The following is a 24178-nucleotide window of genomic DNA, read 5'->3' as shown; positions in this document are numbered from 1 at the left end:
ACGGCTCTGAAATCATTAAGATTTCACAGAGCCGGAAGGAGTGGAGGTGTGTATGGGCCGGCGGCGACTATGCTGGGCCGAAAAGAGACAGGGGCGTGCCACGACACCAGCCGCCGTGACTCGTGGCACGCCCCCTTGCATTTGCCATGCCCACCTCAACACGGAAGTGCAGGGCGGACTGCCAGGGCTGATATACAGTCCATTCCTGCTTGGAACTGTAGCAGTTTTGGTCTGATAAGTTCTGTAATTAGGCTGTGTTTGCTTCTAATGCTACTAACAGAAAGTCAAACTCAGGCATTAAGTTCTGTCGCATAGTGTATACAGACGTTAATTGCTGGGATATGGACATTAGTTTGGCAATGTAGTGATCCTTACTTGTGCAATCATTTAACTTTATGTTATATAGTACTTGTCTCAAATTATTTCTTCTCATCAAATCCCAGTCCTCATATGCTGCCTGCAGTGCTGCACATGTCATTTGCTGACATGTTCCCATGTATGATAGAATACTCGTGTTGCTCAACATGTAAGCCAATTTTTCCCATGGATCTAAATCATCTGGGCTTGGACTGTCCCCCAAGTAAACTGTAACTTTCCACAACCTTTTACACTTTAATTGCATTTACATTGCAAACTATGATGTAGTATAATTATCTGCACCTTTTAGCTTAATGAACACCATCATGGGTTTAGCTCCTATATGTTGTGTACTGACATAGGGCCTGATTCAGTATTGTATGCAAACCTGATGATTTGCGCACAACATTGATTGTGAGAGACCTGCGCATGTGCAGGGCCTGTACTGCACATGTGCAGGTCTCTCTGTGCAGGTCTGTGAGATCGCTCACAGTTCCCCCATACTGCAGCCTGACTGACAGGTTGCTAATGTTTGGGGGCAGAGAGTTGGCCGGCCTCTGTTCCAGAAAATGGGTGCGTATCACCCCCATTTTCTAGAAGTGCAGATGCAGACTTCCTGGCCTGGGCTACAGACTGTGAGGGGCAATTTGCGTAACCTCAGGGCTATTTACACCACACACCTGCTGCTGCATTAGTTGTATGGAATTGCTTCCCTGTGGCTATGCTATACTGGACAACTCTGAATCAGGCTCATAGTTATGCAGCTTAAGTGCTTTAGTTAACACTGTGTAGTGACAGCTATGCTTGAAACAATCTGTGCTATAAAACACTCTGTTCTGGAACACTGTGCTATTCAATCTATGCTTGCACATGTCTAATGGTGTCTGTGTACTGCTGGGTGTATCAGGTGCTGGACACATGTGTGTCTAGCACTTTTGTGTCTGGGCCCATAACCTATTCAATATGTGTGTACTATTGGTGATGGTAATAGCAGTGTAATAGTATACACCAGTGGATCCCTCAAGTCACGGAACAGCCCAGTACATAATCAGTGGGGTGTTTTTTTAAACAGCTATATGCAGTTATGCACAGTTATGCATGTACAGACTCTTGGATGTAGCAGAGCTTGTTCAAAGCATACAGGTCACCAGCCGATGACTTATGTGGGTAACGGTGCTTGTAATAAGCAGTGACAGAGGCATATAATGCAGGATATCACAGGGTCTCTCAGAGCTATGTGGGACACATCTGTGCCCCAATGTGGTGCTCATTCACAGTGACAAGATGGCACAGCATGTGTGCCGACAGGGGATGGCTGGCAACTTTCAGGCTGGGGGCAAACCCTGTTCGGGTGTTCCCCGCTTGACTCGGATCCCCGTTTGGGGCCAAATGGCGGCCTCCTGATTACGGATTCTCGCAAGAGAATCTGACGTCAGGGCTCCTCTAGTGTAGGGAAGACCGCTGTGATAGCGGTCTGCCATACACAGACACAAAAACACAGCCACCAGCGGCAGCTGTGTGTTTGTAATAGCAGCCAATGAGAGTCAGGCAGACTCTCATTGGCTGCTGCATGGAGGGAGCCGGTTGGAGCTCACTCATGAGCTCCGGCTTCCTCCGCACGTAATAGAGCAGAGCGGACGGCGGCAGGAGCGGGGATTCAGGTAAGTTTTTTTTTGTCTTTTTTTATTTGTGTGTTTGTAAGGGGCCGCTACTGGGGGCATGCTAATGGGGGCACTGCTACTGGGGGGCATACTACTACTGGGGGCCTGCTAATGGGGGCACTACTACTGAGGGCCTGCTAATGGGGGCACTACTACTGGGGGCCTGCTACTGGGGGCACTGCTACTGGGGGGCATACTACTACTGGGGGCATGCTACTGGGGGCACTACTACTGGGGGCCTGCTACTGGGTGCATACTACTGGGGGGAATACTACTACTGGGGGCATGCTAATGGGGGCACTACTACTGGGGGCACACTACTGGGGGAACTGCTACTGGGGGGCATACTACTACTGGGGGCATTCTAATGGGGGCACCACTACTGGGGGCCTGCTAATGGGGGCACTGCTACTGGGGGGCATACTACTACTGGGGGAACTGCATAGGGGGCCCAACTACTAAGGGGACTGCATAGGGGGCACCACTACTGGAGGCATTGTGTAAGGGACACCACTGCTGGGGGCATTGTATAAGTGGCACTACTACTGTGGGCATTGTATAAGGGGCATTACTACTGTGGGCTTTGTATATAAGGGTCACTGCTGTGGGCATTGTGTAAAAGGGACACTACTGTGTGACATAACATAAATAAGAGACACTACTTTATGGTGTAATGTGAATGAGGGACACTATGTGCAGTGTAATGTGAATAAGATTGTGCACTGTGAGTCCTAGGGCCGTAGCCCATATTTGTAAACAAGTACTGTGATTCTGCTGGCCGTGCCCCACTGGGTGGGTGCACTACTTTTCATTTCTGAAACTGCTGTGTGGCAATGTGTCATAGATGTGCTTTGAACTGGGGTGTCTGTGCCACTGCTTTGTCGCTTGGTAACCAGTCAGCTCACTGCAACCTTTGGCCAATCATGGTGAAAACTATAATTTAAACTGTGAGGTGGTCTAAATTGACTGTAAATGACTGGAAATTAAGGTTATTGAGGTTAATAATACTCTAGGAAGAAAAAAAGCCCAATTTATGTGATTTTAGCTTTAGCTCCAAATCCAAATCCAAAGCCAGTCACCGTAGTTTGGCCAATCCAAATCTGCACGACGAATTAGAACCAAATCCGCCAAAAAGGGTCCGGTGCACATCCCTAATATTATATCTATCTAGTATGTATATATGTACATGTGTGTATATGTATATATATATATATATATATATAAATATACGCAATGTATATATTAATAATAATCTACATCCCACACAGCGCTCCCCCTCCTCTATCCATAACCCACACTGCGCTCCCCCTCCCCTATCCACAACCCAGACTGTGCTACCCCTCCCTTATCCACATCCCACACTGCGCTCCCCTTCCCTATCTGCATCCCACACTGTGGTCCCTCTCCCCTATCTACATCCCACACTGTGCTCCCTCTCCCCTATCTACATCCCACACTGTGCTACTTATCCACTGTCTACATCCCACACTGTGCTCCATGTCCCCTATCTACATCGCACACTGTCCTCCCCTCCCTTATCCACATCCCACACTGTGCTCCATGTCCCCTATCCACATCCCACACTGTGCTCCCCCTCCACTATCCGTATCCCACACTGTGCTTCTTCTCCCCCTATTTACATCCCACACTGTGCTCCCTCTACCCTATCTACATCCCACACTGCACTCCCCCTCCCCTATCCGCATCCCACACTGCGCTCCCTCTCCCCTACCTACATCCCACACTGCGCTCACTCTCCCCTATGTACATCCCACACTGCACTCCCTCTCCCCTATCTACATCCCACACTGCACTCCATCTCCCCTATCTACACCCCACACTGCACTCGCTCTCCCCTATCTACATCCCACACTGTGCTCCCCCTCCCCTATCTACATCCCACACTGTCCTCCCTCTCATCTATCTACATCCCACACTGTACTCCATGTCCCCTATTTGCATCCCACACTGTGCTCCCCCTCCCCTATCTACATAACACACTGTGCACCCCCTCCCTTATCCACATCCCATACTGCGCTCCCTCTCCCCTATCAGCATCCCACACTGTGCTCCCTCTCCCCTATCTACATCCCATACACTGCTCCCTCTCCCCTATCTACATCCCACACTGTGCTCCCTCTCCCCTATCTACATTCCACACTATGCTCCCTCTCCCCTATCTACATCCCACACTGCCCTCCCTCTCACCTATCTACATCCCACACTGTACTCCATGTCCCCTGTCTACATCCCACACTGTGCTCCCCCTCCCCTATCTACATCACACACTGCTCTCCCTGTCCCCTATCTACATCCCACACTGTGCTCCCTCTCCCTATCTCCATCCAACACTGTGATCCCTCTCCCTTATCTACATCCCACACTGTGCTCCCTCTTCCCTTTCTACATCCCACACTGTGCTCCCTCTCCCCTATCTACATCCCACACTGTGCTCTATCTTCCCGATCTACATCCCACACACTGTGCTCCCCCTCCCCTATCTACATTCCACACTGCACTCCCTGTCCCCTATCTACATCCCACACTGTGCTCCATATCCACTGTCTACATCCCACACTGTGCTCCATGTCCCCTATCTACATTCCACACTATGCTCCCTCTCCCCTATCTACATCCCACACTGCCCTCCCTCTCACCTATCTACATCCCACACTGTACTCCATGTCCCCTGTCTACATCCCACACTGTGCTCCCCCTCCCCTATCTACATCACACACTGCTCTCCCTCTCCCCTATATACATCCCACACTGTGCTCCCTCTCCCTATCTCCATCCAACACTGTGATCCCTCTCCCTTATCTACATCCCACACTGTGCTCCCTCTTCCCTTTCTACATCCCACACTGTGCTCCCTCTCCCCTATCTACATCCCACACTGTGCTCTATCTTCCCGATCTACATCCCACACACTGTGCTCCCCCTCCCCTATCTACATTCCACACTGCACTCCCTGTCCCCTATCTACATCCCACACTGTGCTCCATATCCACTGTCTACATCCCACACTGTGCTCCATGTCCCCTATCTACATCGCACACTGTCCTCCCCTCCCTTATCCACATCCCACACTGCGCTCCCTATCCCCTATCCACATCCCACACTGTGCTCCCCCTCCCCTATTCGCATCCCACACTGTGCTCCTTCTCCCCCTATATACATCCCACACTGTGCTCCCTCTTCCCTATCTACATCCCACACTGCACTCCCTCTCCCCTATCTGCATCCCACACTGCGCTCCCTCTTCCCTACCTACATCCCACACTGCGCTCCCTCTCCCCTATCTACATCCCAAACTGCACTCCCTCTCCCCTATCTACATCCCACACTGCACTCCCTCTCCCCTATCTACATCCCACACTGCACTCCCTATCCCCTACCTACATCCCACACTACGCTCCATCTTCCCTACCTACATCCCACACTGCGCTCCCTCTCCCCTATCTACATCCCACACTGCACTCCCTCTCCCCTATCTGCATCCCACACTGCGCTCCCTCTTCCCTATCTACATCCCAAACTGCACTCCCTCTCCCCTACCTACATCCCACACTGCGCTCCCTCTTCCCTATTCAGAGGCATCACTAGGGTTGGTGTGACCCGGTGCTGTAATGCATGGTGACATCCCCCCTCTCTACCAAAGAAAAATTAAAAATCAGGACCAAGGTGCGCAGCTCCGCAAACTCTTTCCCCTTACCAGTCCAGCAGTCACACTGTGCTCCTCCCAGAATGCCAGGCACACCCAGCGGGCATGATGATGCCACGCCTGATTTTCTGGGTAGCAGAGCTTAAAGTGGTCCTAGAGACGAATTGGAACAACCCCCCTTCCCCCGGCGATTTATCAATAAAAGGACAGCGTGCGCCTAAGGTGTGTGGCACAAAAAAGGGGCATGATCTTGAAAGATAGAGGCATGGTCATTCAATACTATCCCCAATTCGAATTACGCCACACAGTAGCACAATCTTATCCACATTACACTGCACATAGTGCCCCTGATTCACATTACACCATAAAGTAGTGTCCTTATTTATGTTCTGACACACAGTAGTGCCCATTTTACACAATGACCACATTATTGACCCTTATACACCACGTCCACAGTAGTAGTGCCCCTTATTTAATGCCCCCAGTAGTAGTGCCCATTATGCAGTTCCCCCCTTAGTAGTACCCCTTTATGCAATGCCCCCTGTAGTTGTGCCCAATATGCAATGCCTCCTATATTAGAGCCCATTATGCAATGCCCCCTATATTATAGCCCTTTGTGCTGTGCCCCCAGTAGTGCCCCTTATGCAGTGCCACCTGTAGCTCCCCTTATGCAGTGCCACCAGTAGCTCCCCTTATGCAGTGCCCCCAGTAGTGCCCCTTATACATTACCCCCAGTAGCTCCTCTTATGCAGTGCCCCCAGTAGTGCCCCTTATACATTACCCCCAGTAGCTCCTCTTATGCAGTGCCCCCAGGAGTGCCACCAGACAGTAGTGCCCTTATACAGTTTCCCCAGTAGTGCTCTTATGTATTGCCCCTTATACAATACCCCCAGGAGCTCCCCTTATGCAGTGCCCCTAGTAGTGCCCCTTATACAGTATACCCAGTAGCGCCCCTTATAGAGTGCCCCTATAGAGCCCTTATACAGTAACCCAGTAATTCCCCTTATACAGTACCCCCAGTACTGCCCCTTATGCAGTGCCCCCTCCCCCTGTGCAGTCAGTCAGTACTTGCCTCTCCTCAAGACCTTCTGGCCTGCACTGGGTCTGTCCAGGTGGAGTGCGCACTTGACTTGAGACATCCCTCTTGCACTTGGCAGCGCGCTCACAGCAGGCGCATAGTCCCTCCTCCTTCTACAGGCTGAGCGGCTTCCAGAATTACTTGCGGAGCCGGCGTGCACGATGACGTCATCGCGTCTGGCGTCCAGAACCACACACAGGCACAGAGATTCTCTGTGCCTGTGTGTGGCTCTGGATGCCGGGCGCGGTGAGACTGAGAATGTGCAACAGCAGCTGAAACCCTGCGGCGGCTGGGCAGAGCAGAGGACGGACCAGCGGTAGGACGGACCAGCGGGAATCGGGAACAGAACAGACAATCTCTGGCTCCAGCAGCTCATGGTCTGCGCCGGCGGTGGTTCCATGGGAGTGAGGCCCGTGGGTGTGATGTGCTGCTCTTCTTGGTGTCACCCCCTTGAAGGGTGACACCCGGTGCGGGACACACCCTCCGCACCCCCCCCTAGTGTCGCCACTGTCCCTATCTATATCCCACACTGCGCTCCCCCTCCCCTATCTACATCCCACACATTGTGCACCCCATCCACATCCCACACACTGCACTCACCTTCCGCGTCCCACACACTGTGCTCCCCTTCCGCATCCCATACACTGCGCTCTCCTTCCGCATCCCACACTCGGCGATTCCCTTCCCAATCCACATCCTACACAGTGCTCCCCTCCAGGTATTACATGGAGCACTCAATCAAGCTGATAAAAAACAGAGGAGATCTTAGGAGAGACCAGGTCTTTGCCTTTTCTTGGCAGCTCGGACAGCTTAATGGTCTGCAATAATATTAATGTTCTGGCCAAGTGAGTACATTTGGGGGGTGACATTTTATGTTACTCTGCCATAAAATATTTACTGACACATCCAAAATACAAGTAATTAAAAAAAAATAATGCTATTTTAAATTAAGGGAGACTAAAATGTAACCCCCAAATAGCCCAGGTGGTTTTCTAAAGTTGTACTGTACTGTTTGTTCCATTTGATAAACATAACAGATGATGAAATTAGCTCATTGTATGTTTTTAACCACACAGCAGATAGGTTTTCTACTTTGTGATTCACTGCAGTCCCTGCCACTGCCAATCTGTGAGGGCGTGGGGCTCCAGGGTAACCATGGCACCTAGCAGCAGGGTGGCACGGCACACAGGATTTTGAAAGGGGGGGTTTACAAAACCTTTTATATATATATATATATATATATATTTATAGCACAGTTTACACAGGATTTAGGACCACTGCAGTAAAATATACCACTCAGCCTATGACGGGGCCACACACACTAACTGACACAGACAGACACGCACACACATACCTCTATCACTAAAAAACATGAATGCAGCAAGCAAGTAAATACAGCCAGCATGATTTTCAAAGACTCCCCTCCCCTCTATGCAGTGCCCCCAGTAATGGTCCCCCTATGCAGTGGCCCTTTTGCAGTGCCCCCAGTAGTGTCCCATAAACAGTGCCCCTAATGTAGTGCCCCCAGTAGTGGTCCTCCACTGCAGTGTCCCCATTAATTTTCCTTATACAGTGCACCTCAGTAGTACCACTTATACAGTGCCCCCAGTAGTGGTCCCCCTATGCAGTGCCCACAGTAGTGACCTTTATATAGTGCCCTCAGTAGTGGCCCCTTCTATGCAGTGCCCCCAGTAGTGCCCCTTATACAGTGCCCCCAGTAGTGTCCCCTGTACAGTGCCCCGTAAATAGTGCCCCCAGTAGTGGTCCCCCTATGCAGTGCCCTTTAAACAATGTCCTTTAAACAGTACCCCCTGTAGTGCCCACTATACAGTGCCCCCATTAGTGCCCCATATACAGTGCCCCCCTATGTAGTGCCCCTTATACAGGGTTCTTAGTAGTGTCCCTTATACAGTGCCCTTAGTAGTGGTCTCCCTATGAAGTGCCCCTAGTAGTGCCCCTTATACAGTGCACCTCAATAGTGGCCACCCTATGCAGTGCCCCCCAGTAGTGCCCCTTATGCAGTGCCCCCAGTAGTGCCCCTAATACAGTGCCCCCAGTAGTGCCCCTTATACAGTGTCCCCAATAGTGCCCCTTATGCAGTGCCCCCAGTAGTACCCCATATACAGTGCCCCACTATGTAGTGCCCCCAGTAGTGGTCCCCCTATGCAGTACCCCCAGTAGTGCCCCATATACTGTGTTATCTGTAGTGCCCCTTATACAGTGCTCCCAGTAGTGGTCCTTATACAGTGCCCCATATACAGTGCCCCATATACAGTGCCCCCTTATGTAGTGCACTCAGTAGTGGGTCCCCCATATGCAGTGCCCCCAGTATTTCCCCTTAGACAGTGCCACCAGTAGTGGTCCCCTTATACAGTGCCTCCAGTATTGGTCCCCCTATGCAGTGCCCCTTACATATATAACACATGACACACACACAGACTACTTACCTGAATCCTCTTTCCTACACCCGCCACCATTTGCTCCTTAGTCCTTCCACTCGGCACTATGGGAGAGACATCATGACATCTCGCCCATCACCCACTGTGGGAGCTGGAAGGCGGAGCTTATGAGTGAGCTCCAGCATGGCTCCCTCCGTGGATGCAACAGCCAATGATAGTCTGTTTGACTCTCATTGGCTGCTAAAACAAACACACCGCCGCCGCAGTGGCAGCGGCTGTGTGTTTGTCACTGTGGAGTGCAGTGGCGTAAATTCATCCCAGGTGCCCAGAGGCAAGTTATAATTTGATGCCCCCATCACATCCGCTGACACTGTAATGTAGCAATTCGCATGCAGACAGGCTATAGATAGACGAAGGCAGCAGCTGATGGTCTAACATGGAGCTCTCCACTACTGTATGGTGGCTTCTCAGGTGCCGGGTAGGGGTGCTATGTATTGGATGGATATCACGGTATAATCTGGGTACATAATTACAGCCCTAAGTGGGGTGAATATGTTGTGGACAATTGAGGAGGTGCCCCTTCAGAGCTGGAGCCCGGCAGCAGGCGCTTTCATTGTCTCCCATAGTTCTGCCCCTGGTGTAGTGCAGACTGCACTAACTGCGGTCGGCAGTACACTTACTGATCGGTGGGCAGGGGGGGTTTCTGGTTATTCAGACACCACTCCTCCATGCACGTGCTGCTGGCCTTAGTTAATTGTTTACCCACAGGGCTTCTGTAGCCCTGCAGGACACATAGTAAGAGCCTGTGAATGTGGCTCCCCCAACAGTCAAACTCGGAACGCAGCCAAGGCTGTAGCAGCAAAGCAGAATAACACACTGGACCACTGGCCCAGCCCGCCACTATTTGCAGAAGATTTAAGGGTGGCCATCTTGGTTATGTATTGATGCTTCCTTAAAAGAGCTCATGGAAAATGCGTAGCAGCACACTCCGTATCTCAATACCATTAGAATATTGGTCACAAACCATCCATGGTGGCTTTTGATGTCCCATCCCTACTGAATGGCTGACACTTTAAAAGTGAAGAATATGCACAAAAATTGAGGGAAAATCCAGCTGGCATTGCAGATCCGAGTGCTGCATCTGAAGGCGTAGCATCGGATCGACATTGCAAACAACGCAGACCCTGGCAGTGGCAGTCCCAGGAAAGGGGATGGCACGCCTCCATTTCCTGGAACATAGGGCCCAATTCAGACCTGCTCGCTAGGCTGCATTCACACATAGCCTGCCAATGTTTGCAATGTGCGCATGCATCGCAGTGCACATACGCGAACTAGTCCATGCAATCACAAAGCAATCGCCCCTTAAGCATAGATTGATCACTAGATTGAGTGACAAGGTGAGCCGTTTGTGGGTGGTGACAAAGGTTGGTCGATGGAAACGGGGGAGTGGTGGTGCGAACGCAAGCGTGTCTGAGCGTCTTAACGCCATTTCAGAGGAGTGCATAATTAAGATGTAGCATCATAAGACACGTCACATGGCTGAAGTACACACTGAAGCAATCGCAGTGCTTGCGGTAGGGTATGGTCAGCCACAAGTGCTGCGTACGCTTCCAGTGGTACTCGATGTTACTGATTGTTGCATACACTCCCTGGATATGACGTTTTAAGTGGGCGTCTTAAGACAGGATGGTGGGCATCTAAATACACATGCTATTGTCTTGCCATGCGATCGCTGGATTTGCATACTTTGGCAGCTGATGGCTGCGTGCGAACGCATCTAGCGAGCGGGTCTGAATCGGGCCCACAGTCTGATGCCACCCTCTTTCCGCTCCCAAACTGCCGTACCATGTCAATCATGCTGCAGCTTGGGGGCACTGCCTGCAATCATGCAAGACTCATTCTACACATGTACAGGCGCTTTTCCATCGGAAATGTACGTAAACCATCGGGTTTGCGTAAATTTCTGAATCAGGCCTGCTACACAGAGGTGTACTTCTACAGTATATGTGACAAAGGGTGTGAGGCACTATGGGAGAAAACCAAAGCATTATACTGACTAGTAACTTTTTACAACAGTTGAGGTTGCAGACATTTCCCTAATAATGGTTGAGTAAAGAGATGCAGATGGCCATGTTCAAATGGTTAATCTGCACTGTCTTCGCGCTGGTGCAAGTTTGATAATGCAACCAATAGTGCATCTAAAGATGCACCAACCATATGAACATGCTGTCAGGATTCAGCCTGGGATTGGCCATTACTCGGCGCTGACTTCCCCTGTATAGTCGTGCGGTCAGACGCCAGATAGGGTGGTGAGTGACATACAGTACAGTGTATTATCCTATGGGCCCAGTTGACTTCCATGCAATGCTCCATATCAGAGTTCCTGCGGCGGCGGTCATGGGTGCAGCCATATTGTCTGTCTAATCTGATCGGACCCTCCACCAATGGTAGCCTGGTCACCTCTCAGCTGACTCTCTCCTCCAATGGACGGCTACCTAAGGGTATAAAGCAGTTCTCCAGGAACTAGGAAGTCACCTGAACAACTTCTCTTCTCCAGTAGCTGCTTGCTTCGGATCGCTGTTTCAAGTGATATTCGACATCCGTCACTTCAGTGATATTCAACACCAGTCACTACCAGTGATATTCTACATCGGTCACTTCAGTGATATTTGAAATCAGTCACTACCAGTGATGTGCAACATCGGTCACTACCAATAATCTTCAGTGATGTTCAACATCAGTCACTTCAGTGATACTCAACATCAGTCACTTCAGTGAAATTCAACATCAGTCACTACCAGTGGTATTCAACATCGGTTACAACCGATATTTCTACAGTGATATTCTACATTGGTATCTACCAATATATTTCAGTATTACTAACATTAGTGATTACTGATATTCTGGTACTGGTATAATCTCCAGTGACTCACTTGTCTTCTTTTCTCCCTGTCAGTTGCTAATTCCTGGGTCCCTGACCGGGGGCCGAGACCTGCTCATTGGGCACAGCTAAAACCCATATCCCAATTAGAGGGGTCACTGGGGAAAACCAGCAATGAGTTAGACTCTGCACCTCTGGTCAGATCTCGTCAACACCCAGAATCCTCCTCATTTACTGCTGCCTCCCCACCTAGCAGGGGCGGAACTAGCGGCGGTGCAGCCAGTGCATTGCAACAGGGGCCGATGTGGTGCAGGGGCCCATAGCCACTCCTGCACCGCCGCTAGTCCCCCGGGCCCCACAAGTGTAGGACAGACCACAGTGAGAGCGGTCTGCCCTACACAGTTTACAAACACACAGCTGCCAGCGGCGGCTGTGTGTTTGTAATAGCAGCCGATGAGAGTCAGACAGACTTTCATTGGCTGCTGTGTCATCCACGGAGGGAGCCGGCTGGAGCTCACTCATGAGCTCCGTCTTCCGGCTCCCTCTGCAGCCGGTGATTGGAGAGACGTCACGTCTTGACGTCTCTCTCATCCCATGGTGCAGAGCGAGAGCGGGCCGGGAGGAGTGTCCAGACAGTGGCAGTCATCCGCAGGAGCGGGGAATCAGGTAAGTTGTGTGGGTTGTTTTTTTTTTTTTGTGTAAGAGGGCACTTGCACAGCATAAGGGGAGGGGGTGCTACTATGGGGGCATTGGCACAGCATATGAGCTACTGGGGGCACTTTATAGGGTGGGGGGGTGCTACTATGGTCCCTGTATAGGCATGGCTGCTACTGGGGGCATTGTATGGGGGGGCTGGTCACTACTGGAGTCACTGTATAGGGGGGACTACTACTGGGGGCACTGCATAGGGGGCTACTGCTGGGGGCAATGCATAGAGGGGACTACTACTGGGGGAACTGCATAGGGGGGACTACAACTGGGGGAACTGCATAGGGGGATTTCAACTGGGGGAACTGCATAGGGGATTACTACTGGGTGCACTGCATAGGGGGATTATTACTGGGGGAACTGCATAGGGTGATTACTACTGGGTGAACTGCATAGGGGGGATTACAACTGGGTGAACTGTATCGGGGGGACTACAACTGGGGGAACTGCATAGAGGGGGTTACAACTTGGGGGACTAGTACTGGGGGCACTGCATAGTGGGGACCACTACTGGGGGCACTGCATAGGGGAGACCACTACTGGGGGCACTGCATAGGGGGGACTACTACTGGGGGCAATGCATAGGTGGGACTACTACTAGGGGCACTGCATAAGGGGGACCACTTCTTGGGGCACTGCATGGGGGAGCCACTACTGGGCATATTCTTGCACCTGGGCCCATCACTCTCTAGGTCCGCCACTGCCACCTAGTCACCCCGACTCCCAGTCCTCTGGCTGGAAACCTCAAGGGCCAGGACATGACAGACGCTTGAAGTGTGCATCTCAGTTCTTGCAGATGTATGGAGGTGCATCAGTGAAGGACTTGTAGCGGTATTTGCATATAGTCACAGAAACAGTACCGGCAGAACTTGCACACATGGATGCTGCAGTATTCTACTTAGAATCAGGATCATAATTGGAGTTTGATTCTGCCTTTCCCCATAATAATTGCACAATTTTACTTTTCTTATAATATTCTGCAGGTCATAACCCCATTTATGCCTTAAATAAATCAATAGTAAGGGGACATTGGAAGTGTCTCTATTTCATGTGCCACATGTGTGCTTTATAAATGTATATTTATACATTGGTGGAATTGTGTTACTGAATATGCAATCCTGTATAAAACTTACTTTCCTGCTCTCCCAGATTTTCCACAAGACTCCAGAGTTACAGGAAGTCCTCCTAGACTCCTGGGAGAGTAGACCAGCCTCTTGTATATAGCCCACTTCCCAGTGCAATGGGCTGAGGTATATTTGTGGTAAAATGTGTCATTCTTACCCTCGCCCCCTGTAGCACCATGTGTAAAATTATGGCATTGTACCACAGGGACGGGACTTAGATTATGTGATTCTCTATGCATGACCCCATCCATGAATTCTCATCTCTGAGATCTCACAGAGAAGACCAGATAAAAGTTGGTGAGTATGGTATAAAGTGTGCTTGACTGACATCATAAAGAGAGAGCATAAAGCCTCATTACTGTCACCTTAAAAATGTGTAAAGATCAAATCAGTTCACTGCAGAAATCAAAATCCTTACTAACACCCCCTCCCCCGCTTCCCCCTCACCAATGCACAATCTTAAATGTTTTTAGCTTATTTAAGTATCATATGATGCAACAAAATATTCTGGGTGTATTGCACATTTAGCCAAAACTCCCTGCTTGGCCCATCACCTCCCTTTAAAACTAATAATTTTATATCCATACTGTTGTACCATATTGACAAGCAATGCTATGGAGAGCAACAACACAGAAATCAGACAAGACTGAATTTAGGATGTGAGTCTGTATTTTTGGAACATCATAGATGTCTCCTAGCATTAATAATGTTAATAGTAATACACATTTCAATATCATGATTAAACCTGCAGAATTTCAGTAAGTATTTCTCAGCTCAAATGGTTGCAAAGTGGATTTGAGGTTGGGCACATCAAATATTTAAACTTGAATAAACCCAATAATAATTCTTGAATCATAAATCATTAACTGCATCTCCCGGATTAGGAAATGCTCTAGAAAAATAGCATTACAATTTTCTCAGATTCAGCTAATGGTTTAATCTTTTTATAGGTTAAATGCCTCAACGGTATTGGCCAAATGACTGGTTGTATAACAGTGTACACTGAACAGGATCGCATTTCAGGTTGTGTAGTTAATCAACTACTTTATCAGTGGTTAGCAGTGGCACAAACTGTAAACTACTATAAACCTGGCTGATTTTGCATCTAAGGACGCCCATTCTGCATGCTTTTTCATGTCTTATAATGTCAATATCCATTTATATGTTAATTTTAATTTAAAATAATTTGGGGGCATTAAGACACACAACAATCTTCTCACTATTACTGTACTAATACATATGTATGAAATACTTGCAATTAACACCAAAAATATCTCACAAAATGTTTTGGACTGTACATTGAGCTGTTTATCTTAATATTACTTTACCATATTGGTGTTGGATGACTGCTGACCACTGGCTAAAGCACCCTTACTATAATCTGATACTGTTGTCCACCAAAAAGGTAACATTTACATTTAATGCTAGATATGTAGGTGTCAAGATGATGTTTTGTGCTTTCTATATCAGTTGAACTGGTTATAATTGCTATTACCTGTAACATAGAGCATCAACTAATACCAACCTCTAGCACTTTTATTTAGCAGATATAAACACAAACATAAATGTAACTCTAATTGGGCTCCTAGAACAGAATGTAATCCACAATCATTAATAACACTGATGTCAAGAGCAAAGTTAGGCTTGAGTTCTGACATGTAAAAATGGATATATAGCTTGAATAGCATTAATAATGTTTCAGGTGTGTGCAGAATATCCAATAGGTGATATGTATCAATGATTGTAATTGTTTGTGGCCATTTCCCCGGATAATTGCAGCTTACCAGCATTTGTATCTTCAGGGAAGGCTTCATCTAAATCGTGCCGGGACAGCTGTGTATCGGTGATGTAGCTAGTTCTGGGTTTCTGACTTGGAGTTGTGATGCAAACAGTGACCAACAGTGAGGGATCAAAAGGATCCCTCTCAGGGAAAATCTGCCCATAGGCTACAATGGCTAAACATGATATTAGCTATTGAGGCCAGGCTCTGGAAAGCATAGCTTGATAAATTCATACAGATCGTAGCCCCATAGAAACCTATGGGGGCTGCTCTGCCGAGGGACCAGTAAAGTAGCGAATCAGAAACAGCATTTTCTGAAGTTTTATTGGAAATTTAGGAATTGATCTACTAAGCCTTGGAGAGATAATGTGGAGAGAGTTAAAGTACCAACCAAATAGCTCCTAACTGTCATTTCTTAAACATAGCCTGTAAACTGAGTGAATTGGTTGGTACTTTAACTCTCTCCACGTTTTCTCTCTTTATCTCTCTGCATTAATAATATCTCATTTAAGTCCAGAGGATCCTGTATTTTTGTTTGTAGAACGTGGTTACACCTCTGTTGCACTCCAGTTTTTCTGTTTTTTACATTAATGGTGGTATAGCACGGAATGTAGTTAGCAGACCGGAGGCTGGGATGCCACTGGTCTAAATCCCAATGGGGAAAGCCCGACACGGGACTTAAGCTAGGCATCCAAACAGGGGTGTATCTAGGGATCCGAGCGCCCCTGGCAAAGTAATGGACTGGCGCCCCCTCCCCCCCATAATTTCAGGAAGTGCCACCAGTAGCAGCCCCTCCTAGGCAGTGCCCCCAGTGGTAGTCCCCTCTATGCATTGCCCCCAGTGGTAGTGCCCTCTATGCAGTGCCCCCAGTAGTAGTCCCCTCTATGCAGTGCCCCAGCAGTAGTCCACCCTATGCAGTGCCCCCTGTAGTAGTCCCCATAATGCATTGTCCCCAGTAGTAATCCCTCCTATACATTGCCCCCAGTAGTAGTCCCCCCTATACAGTGCCCCCAGTAGTGGCCACCTCCCCATAAAGTGCCCCCAGTAGTGGCCACCCCCTATACAGTGCCCCCTAGTAGCCACACTCCCTGTGATGTGCCAGAAAAAAAACCACACACACAGAAAAAAAGCAACTTACCTGATCCCCGCTCCTGCCAACGTTTGCTGCTGTCCACTCCTCTGGGCCCACTCTCGCTCTGCACTGGAATGGGAGAGACATCATGGGGGGTGCCGGAAGGTGGAGATCATGAGTGAGCTCCAGCCGGCTCCCTCCATGGATGCAGCAGCCAATGAGAGTCTGTCTGACTAATTGGCTGGCTGCTATAACAAACACAAACAGTGGCGGCTGTGTGTGTTTGTTACTGTGTAGGACAGACTGCTCACACTGCGGTCTGCCCTACACTTGTGGGGCCGGAGGAACTAGAGGGGCTAGTTCAAGCCCCTGTGGCAGTCCACCCATTGGCTGCTGGTGGCACTGCCAGATGGTGCCCCCTTTGGCCGGCACCCCTGGCCAATGGGTAGATACGCCCCTGCATCCAAATGCCAAAGCCTATCTTAATCCCGACGCCTTAATCCCAGTGCCATCCCGAACGAGGAAAGTCCGGGTCATTTTAGCTGTTAGCTGCAGGGGGGGAGTGTTAGGTTTAGGCAGCGTAGCAGGGTCAGAGTTATTTGGGGGGGAGGTTAGGGTTAGGCACCACGGGTGGTAGGTTTAGGCACTAAGAGGGGAGGGCTAGGTTTAGGCATGAAGGGGAGAGACTTAAGTTTAGGCACTAACGGGGAGGGTTATGATGCGGGGTGGGGAGGGTTAGGCTACAAGTAGGGAGGGTTAGGGGGAGTAGGGGGCAGGGTAAGTATACTTACCCAACCCCTGTTGGGATACCGACCATTGGGATGCTGCTGTCAGTATTTTGACAGGAGGCATTCCGACTGTCAGTATTACATACCCATTCCGTATAGCACAAACCTATAGTATTATCTGTTGTATGTCAGGTAATTCCCTAGGTGTCTGCTGCTATTGCTTGGGATGTCCTTACCTTTACAAGCTGGTTGCAGGGAAGGCATAAAGCTATCTACACACTATTCAATTTTATTTGGTCGATGAGAGCATGATTTTTTAGCAACTGGAAGAGGCCAATATCTGGGACACACACTACACAATTTAAATAAATACCTGGTGAATTTTGCAGTTAATTTGCATATGTATGACCACAAGGATGATGAGGCAATCATTCATTCCAATGTCCACACACTGCATTATTTGGACAATTTTAGCTGGTATGTTCTGCCAAGGTTGATCTATCGTATAATCGCAGGAGTCCATTTGCGACCACTTTTTAACCGCTTTATTGTCAAAGTGCAGAGACGATCGTGTCTACACACTATACAATATAACAGCCGGATCTCCTGGTTATTGGCAAATCTGCCCTATTACTGTATAGTATGATTATGTGAATATTTACAGTATAAAGAAATATGTGCTTATATTTAGTGTAGAGCTTGCCAGAAAGTGAAGACATTGGCGTGAGTTGGTCAGTCTAACATGTATTGCAATAGGTGGAACTAATTCCCTGATTTTAATACAGAGCATACCTTAAATATAGAGTACAACTTAAATAAGCTTGAATAGCATTAATAATGTTTAAGATGAGTGTAGGTACATTGTACACATTAGATTAGAGGTTATGGGGGGTATTCAATTAGGTGCGAAAAGCCGTTTTCGGTGAAAAAATTTCGCCGGTAATGTCATTTCGCCCGGTGAAAACTTATCCCCGTTCTCAATTCCAAATACTTTTCACTGGTGCGGAAAGTCAATGCACTAGAATAGGCAAAAAAGATTTGCCTATGAAAGCTGTCAAAAAAAGTGCAGAATTGGGGTTTTGGGGTGCAAACTTGCGGGAACCACACTGTACCCTTGGGACAGCCCGCCAAAGGTAAACTGTGTCAAAACAGTACAAAAAAACTTAAGAACACCCCAAAAAAGTACTTTCATTTTGGGGGCGAAAAACACCAAAGTTTGGGGACAAACTTAAAAACTAGCGAAATAGACTCCCCAAGTATGCCCCAGGTGATTTTAAGATTGCAGGTGGATTTTTCACGTTTTTTTAAAACTTCACATAAGCAACTTCCAAATATGCTAGCACCCATTTTCATGTACTCCAAATTTGCTGGGACTAATTATTTTGTTGAAAAAATATTGCTTAGTGCCATCCTTCACCACTTATGCAAAGACGCTAATATCAAACTTTTGGAGAAAAACAACAGATTAGCTTTATTAGGGGTACTAGAACACCCCTATAGTGATCCCTATGTTAGTGCAGCTTTTCGGAGGGTACAGACTGTTTTTCCAATTTTTGACAGGACTTTTCACTGGTTCCGAATTCGCCAGGTGCCGTTTTCGCCGCTTTCTTATTGAATACGGGGAAAAGCGGTGACACATGCGACACTTTTTCGCATAGAAAACCAGCGATGACGGTGAAAAGTCCGGCTATTCGACTTTTCGCACCTAATTGAATATGTCCCTATGTGTAAAACATATTTCCAAGAACAATAACATACAGCAGCTGAAAATCATACAATTGGTCTTCACTTTGTGTACTAGACTTAACATTTGCTCACTAGGCTAGTGGCTGTGAACACACCTACTGACCACTGAGAAATTGCTCTGTACCATTGCATTAAGTAATTGTAAAAAAAAACATGCTTGGAGAAATTCTATTGATTTGCATTTTTATTGAGATTATAAAATGTAATTATTTAATGTAGGGGTGAGCGGGTTCGGATTTCTGAAATCCGAACCCCCCCGAGCCCCCCCGATCCGAGTCCGATCCGAATCAGGCTCGACTTTTCCCGCCTGACTCGGATCTGAAATCGAGGCAAAACGTCATCATCCCGCCTTCCGAGTCTCGCGGGTTTTGGATCCTATATAAGGTACCCGCGTCGGCGCCATTTTCTCACTCGGCTGTGGACAGTGAAGAGGGAGGGTGGGAGTTAGGGCTGTGTAGTGTAGTGTAGTGTAGTGTAGTGCTGCTGTTGTCCACTACTTCAAAGTCCATAGGGGCTGGCTGTGTTGTGCTGTGCTGCTGTTGTTAATAGGGGCTGTGTCCACTACTTCAAAGTCCATAGGGGCTGGCTGCACTGTGTTGTGCAGTCAGTTCTCCATAGGGGCTGTGTCCACTCCAAAGTCCTGTGCAGTGTCCCAGTCCTAAAGGAGTGCTGTAGTGTTGTCCAGGGGGTGCTCTGTCCATCAGGGGTGCTCCCCCCAAGTGCTAAAAAAATAATATATTTTCTGTGTTTGTGAATTGTGTGCGCAGTAGCCGCACGTGCATCAACAAAGTAGTGCCAAGCGTGCGCCTGTGTCATAAGTAAAGGGCCGGCTGGCTTGACCGTTAAGGGTGCTGTAACCCCCGAAAGTACACTCCAGTCCAAACCAAAAAAAAAATTATTTTCTGTGTTTGTGAATTGTGTGCGCAGTAGCCGCACGTGCATCAACAAAGTAGTGCCAAGCGTGCGCCTGTGTCATAAGTAAAGGGCCGGCTGGCTTGACCGTTAAGGGTGCTGTAACCCCCGAAAGTACACTCCAGTCCAAACCTAAAAAAAAATTATTTTCTGTGTTTGTGAATTGTGTGCGCAGTAGCCGCACGTGCATCAACAAAGTAGTGCCAAGCGTGCGCCTGTGTCATAAGTAAAGGGCTGGCTGGCTTGACCGTTAAAGGGTGCTGTAACCCCCGAAAGTACACTCCAGTCCAAACCAAAAAAAAATTATTTTCTGTGTTTGTGAATTGTGTGCGCAGTAGCCGCACGTGCATCAACAAAGTAGTGCCAAGCGTGCGCCTGTGTCATAAGTAAAGGGCCGGCTGGCTTGACCGTTAAGGGTGCTGTAACCCCCGAAAGTACACTCCAGTCCAAACCTAAAAAAAAATTATTTTCTGTGTTTGTGAATTGTGTGCGCAGTAGCCGCACGTGCATCAACAAAGTAGTGCCAAGCGTGCGCCTGTGTCATAAGTAAAGGGCCGGCTGGCTTGACCGTTAAGGGTGCTGTAACCCCCGAAAGTACACTCCAGTCCAAACCAAAAAAAAAATTATTTTCTGTGTTTGTGAATTGTGTGCACTGTGGCTGCACGTGCATCAACAAAGGAGCAGCGCCAAGCGTGCGCCTGTGTCCCATAAGTAAAGAGCCGGCTGGCTCATTTCTTAAAGGGTGGTGTAACCCACAAAGTGCACTACTCTCCAGCAAAAATAAAATAATATTTTCTCTGTTTGTGTGCGCTTTAGCCGCACGTATATATATCAATATAACATAAATGGAGGACCAAACTTTCTCCGATAAAAATAAAATAGGGAAAGATCAAGAACCTCTTCCTCCTAGTGCTGTTGCTGCTGCTGGGAGTTGTTCATCATCCCAGAGAGGAAGTAGGAACATCACTACTTTTACTAAACAATTGACCCTCCAACAGTCCCTAGCGATGAGGATGAAGTACGACAGCAGTCATCCTGAAGCAAAACGTATAACTGAGGCCTTGACTGCTATGTTGGTGTTAGACGTGCGTCCGGTATCCGACATTAGTCGGGATTTAGACAATTGATGGAGGTAGTGTGTCCTCGGTTCCAAATCCCGTCTAGATTCCACCTGCATCCTCAAAGCAGCAGCGACAAGCGTGCGTCTGTCTGTTAAAGGGTGGTGACACCCTCAAAGTGTTCCAAAAAATAAAAAACTATTTTTTTAATGTGTTTGTGACTTGTGTGCGATGTAGCCACACTTGCATCCTCAAAGCAGCAGCGACAAGCGTGCGTCTGTCTGTTAAAGGGTGGTGACACCCTCAAAGTGTGCTACACAAACAATTAAAATATTGTTCTTTTTTTTTTGGTCTTTGTGAAATGTGTGGGCTGTAGCCACACCTGCATCCTTAAAGCAGCAGCGACAAGCGTGCGTCTGTCTGTTAAAGGGTGGTGACACCCTCAAAGTGTGCTACACAAACAATTAAAATATTGTTCTTTTTTCTGTCTTTGTGATTTGTGTGGGCTGTAGCCGCACCTGCATCCTTAAAGCAGCAGCGACAAGCGTGCGTCTGTCTGTTAAAGGGTGGTGACACCCTCAAAGTGTGCTACACAAACAATTAAAATATTGTTCTTTTTTTTTTGGTCTTTGTGAAATGTGTGGGCTGTAGCCGCACCTGCATCCTTAAAGCAGCAGCGACAAGCGTGCGTCTGTCTGTTAAAGGGTGGTGACACCCTCAAAGTGTTCTACACAAACAATTAAAATATTGTTCTTTTTTTTTCGGTCTTTGTGAAATGTGTGGGCTGTAGCCGCACCTGCATCCTTAAAGCAGCAGCGACAAGCGTGCGTCTATCTGTTAAAGGGTGGTGTAACTCTCAAAGTGTTCCAAAAAATAAAAAACTATTTTTTTAATGTGTTTGTGACTTGTGTGCGATGTAGCCACACTTGCATCCTCAAAGCAGCAGCGACAAGCGTGCGTCTGTCTGTTAAAGGGTGGTGACACCCTCAAAGTGTGCTACAGAAACAATTAAAATATTGTTCTTTTTTTTTCTGTCTATGTGAATTGTGTGGGCTGTAGCCGCACCTGCATCCTTAAAGCAGCAGCGACAAGCGTGCGTCTGTCTGTTAAAGGGTGATGACACCTCAAAGTGTTCTACACAAACAATTAAAATATTGTTCTTTTTTTTTCCGGTCTTTGTGAAATGTGTGGGCTGTAGCCGCACCTGCATCCTTAAAGCAGCAGCGACAAGCGTGCGTCTGTCTGTTAAAGGGTGGTGACACCTCAAAGTGTTCTACACAAACAATTAAAATATTCTTCTTCTTTTTTCTGTCTTTGTGAATTGTGTGGGCTGTAGCCGCACTTGCATCCTCAAAGCAGCAGCGACAAGCGTGCGTCTGTCTGTTAAAGGGTGGTGTAACCCTCAAAGTGTGCTCCACAAACAATAAAAATATTCTTTTTTTTTTTCTGTCTTTGTGAATTGTGTGGGCTGTAGCCGCACTTGAATCCTCAAAGCAGCAGCGACAAGCGTGCGTCTGTCTGTTAAAGGATTACATCGGTGACAGCATCCACGTAGGCATGTCAGACAGTCCGTACCTGTACTGGCAGGAAAAAGAAGCAATTTGGAGGTCCCTGTACAAACTGGCTCTATTTTACCTGAGTTGCCCCCCCTCCAGTGTGTACTCCGAAAGAGTGTTTAGTGCAGCCGGGAACCTTGTCAGCGAAAGGCGTAGGAGGTTGCTTCCACAAAATGTGGAGAAGATGATGTTCATAAAATGAATTATCAACTCTTCCAGGGAGACCAGCCTCCAGAACGTACAGAGGGACCTGTGGTTCCAGCAGGGACGAATTAATACTCTGTGAGGATGAGGATGTACACACTGAAGAGGGTGAGGAATCGGTGGATGAGGAGGATGAGGATGACATCTTGCCTCCGTAGAGCCAGTTTGTGCAGGGACACATTAATTGCCAGCTTGTTTTGTGGGGGCCCAAACGAACCAATCATTTCAGCCACAGTTGTGTGGCAGACCCTGGCGCTGAAATGATTGATTTGTTAAAGTGTGCATGTCCTGTTTATACAACATAAGGGTGGGTGGGAGGGCCCAAGGACAATTCCATCTTGCACTTCTTTTTTTTCTTTGCATTATGTACAGTTTGGGGCCTAGTTTTTCTAACTGCCATCCTGTCTGCCACTGCAGTGTCACTCCTAGATGGGTCACGTGTTTGTGCCGCCCACTCGTGTCGCTTAGCATAGTCATCCAGCTACCTCGGTGCAACCTTTTGGACATGAAAACACTATTGTGAGGTGTGAGGTGTTCAGAATAGACTGGAAATGAGTGGAAATTAAGGTTATTGAGGTTAATAATAGCATAGGAGCAGAGAAACCAACAAATTCTGTGATTTTAGCTGTTTTTATGCTTTTTTTAAAAAAAAATACAGATCCAAAACACAAAACCCAGAACCCAAAACACGGAAGGGTGGTTTTGGCAAAACCAATCCAGATCCAAAACACGAAGAAAGATCCAGATCCAAAACCAAAACACAAAACACGAAAAGTGGCCGGTGCACACCCCTAATTTAATGTAGAGTAACATGCTGATGAATAAAAATCTCAAATCTACTGTTATAATATCATTTCAAAATACATTTTTTCTCTGTAAAAGTTTTAGTAGCACAAAAATGACTTTAGCATTGTAGCATAAATACTCACAGTTTAGTTTATTAACTTGGAAATATTCTTGTCTCTTTCACAATCGCAGGTTAGTCAGCTTGCCACAGGGAGGATGGAACTGAATGAAATGTGAGAAAGGGAGGACAAGGTAGTTAAACATTCATGTTTTTTTTTTCTTAATAATCTACAGTAACAAGTTTGGAGACACAGCCCATATATTTTGTGATGCTGACAAACACATGTCAATCCAACAATGCAGACTGGGATATCCAAGTACTAATTATTTTGCAGCCTTTCCTATTTTGTGCATCTCTATAAATTTATATTTAATTCTCTTAGAATGCTCTTTGGGATATATTT

The 24178-nt window shown here is 47.7% G+C and overlaps 1 protein-coding gene across 1 annotated transcript in view; it reads right to left on the bottom strand.

The window, feature by feature from the left end:
- LOC148540777 (dimethylaniline monooxygenase [N-oxide-forming] 2-like) overlaps positions 1-23930 on the bottom strand; it is a 130185-nt gene extending 106255 nt beyond the window's left edge. Inside the window, exon 1 of the mRNA XM_088481714.1 lies at positions 23858-23930. The gene's annotated coding sequence lies outside the window, so the exon portion shown is untranslated. The remainder of the gene's footprint in view (positions 1-23857) is intronic.
- Between the last annotated feature and the right edge of the window lie 248 nt (positions 23931-24178).

The sequence above is a fragment of the Taudactylus pleione genome, unplaced genomic scaffold, assembly GCF_031769625.1.
Source record: "Taudactylus pleione unplaced genomic scaffold, aTauple2 ptg000017l, whole genome shotgun sequence".
Classification (NCBI taxonomy): Eukaryota; Metazoa; Chordata; class Amphibia; order Anura; family Myobatrachidae; genus Taudactylus; species Taudactylus pleione.
This window is presented reverse-complemented; position numbering and strand designations above follow the sequence as displayed.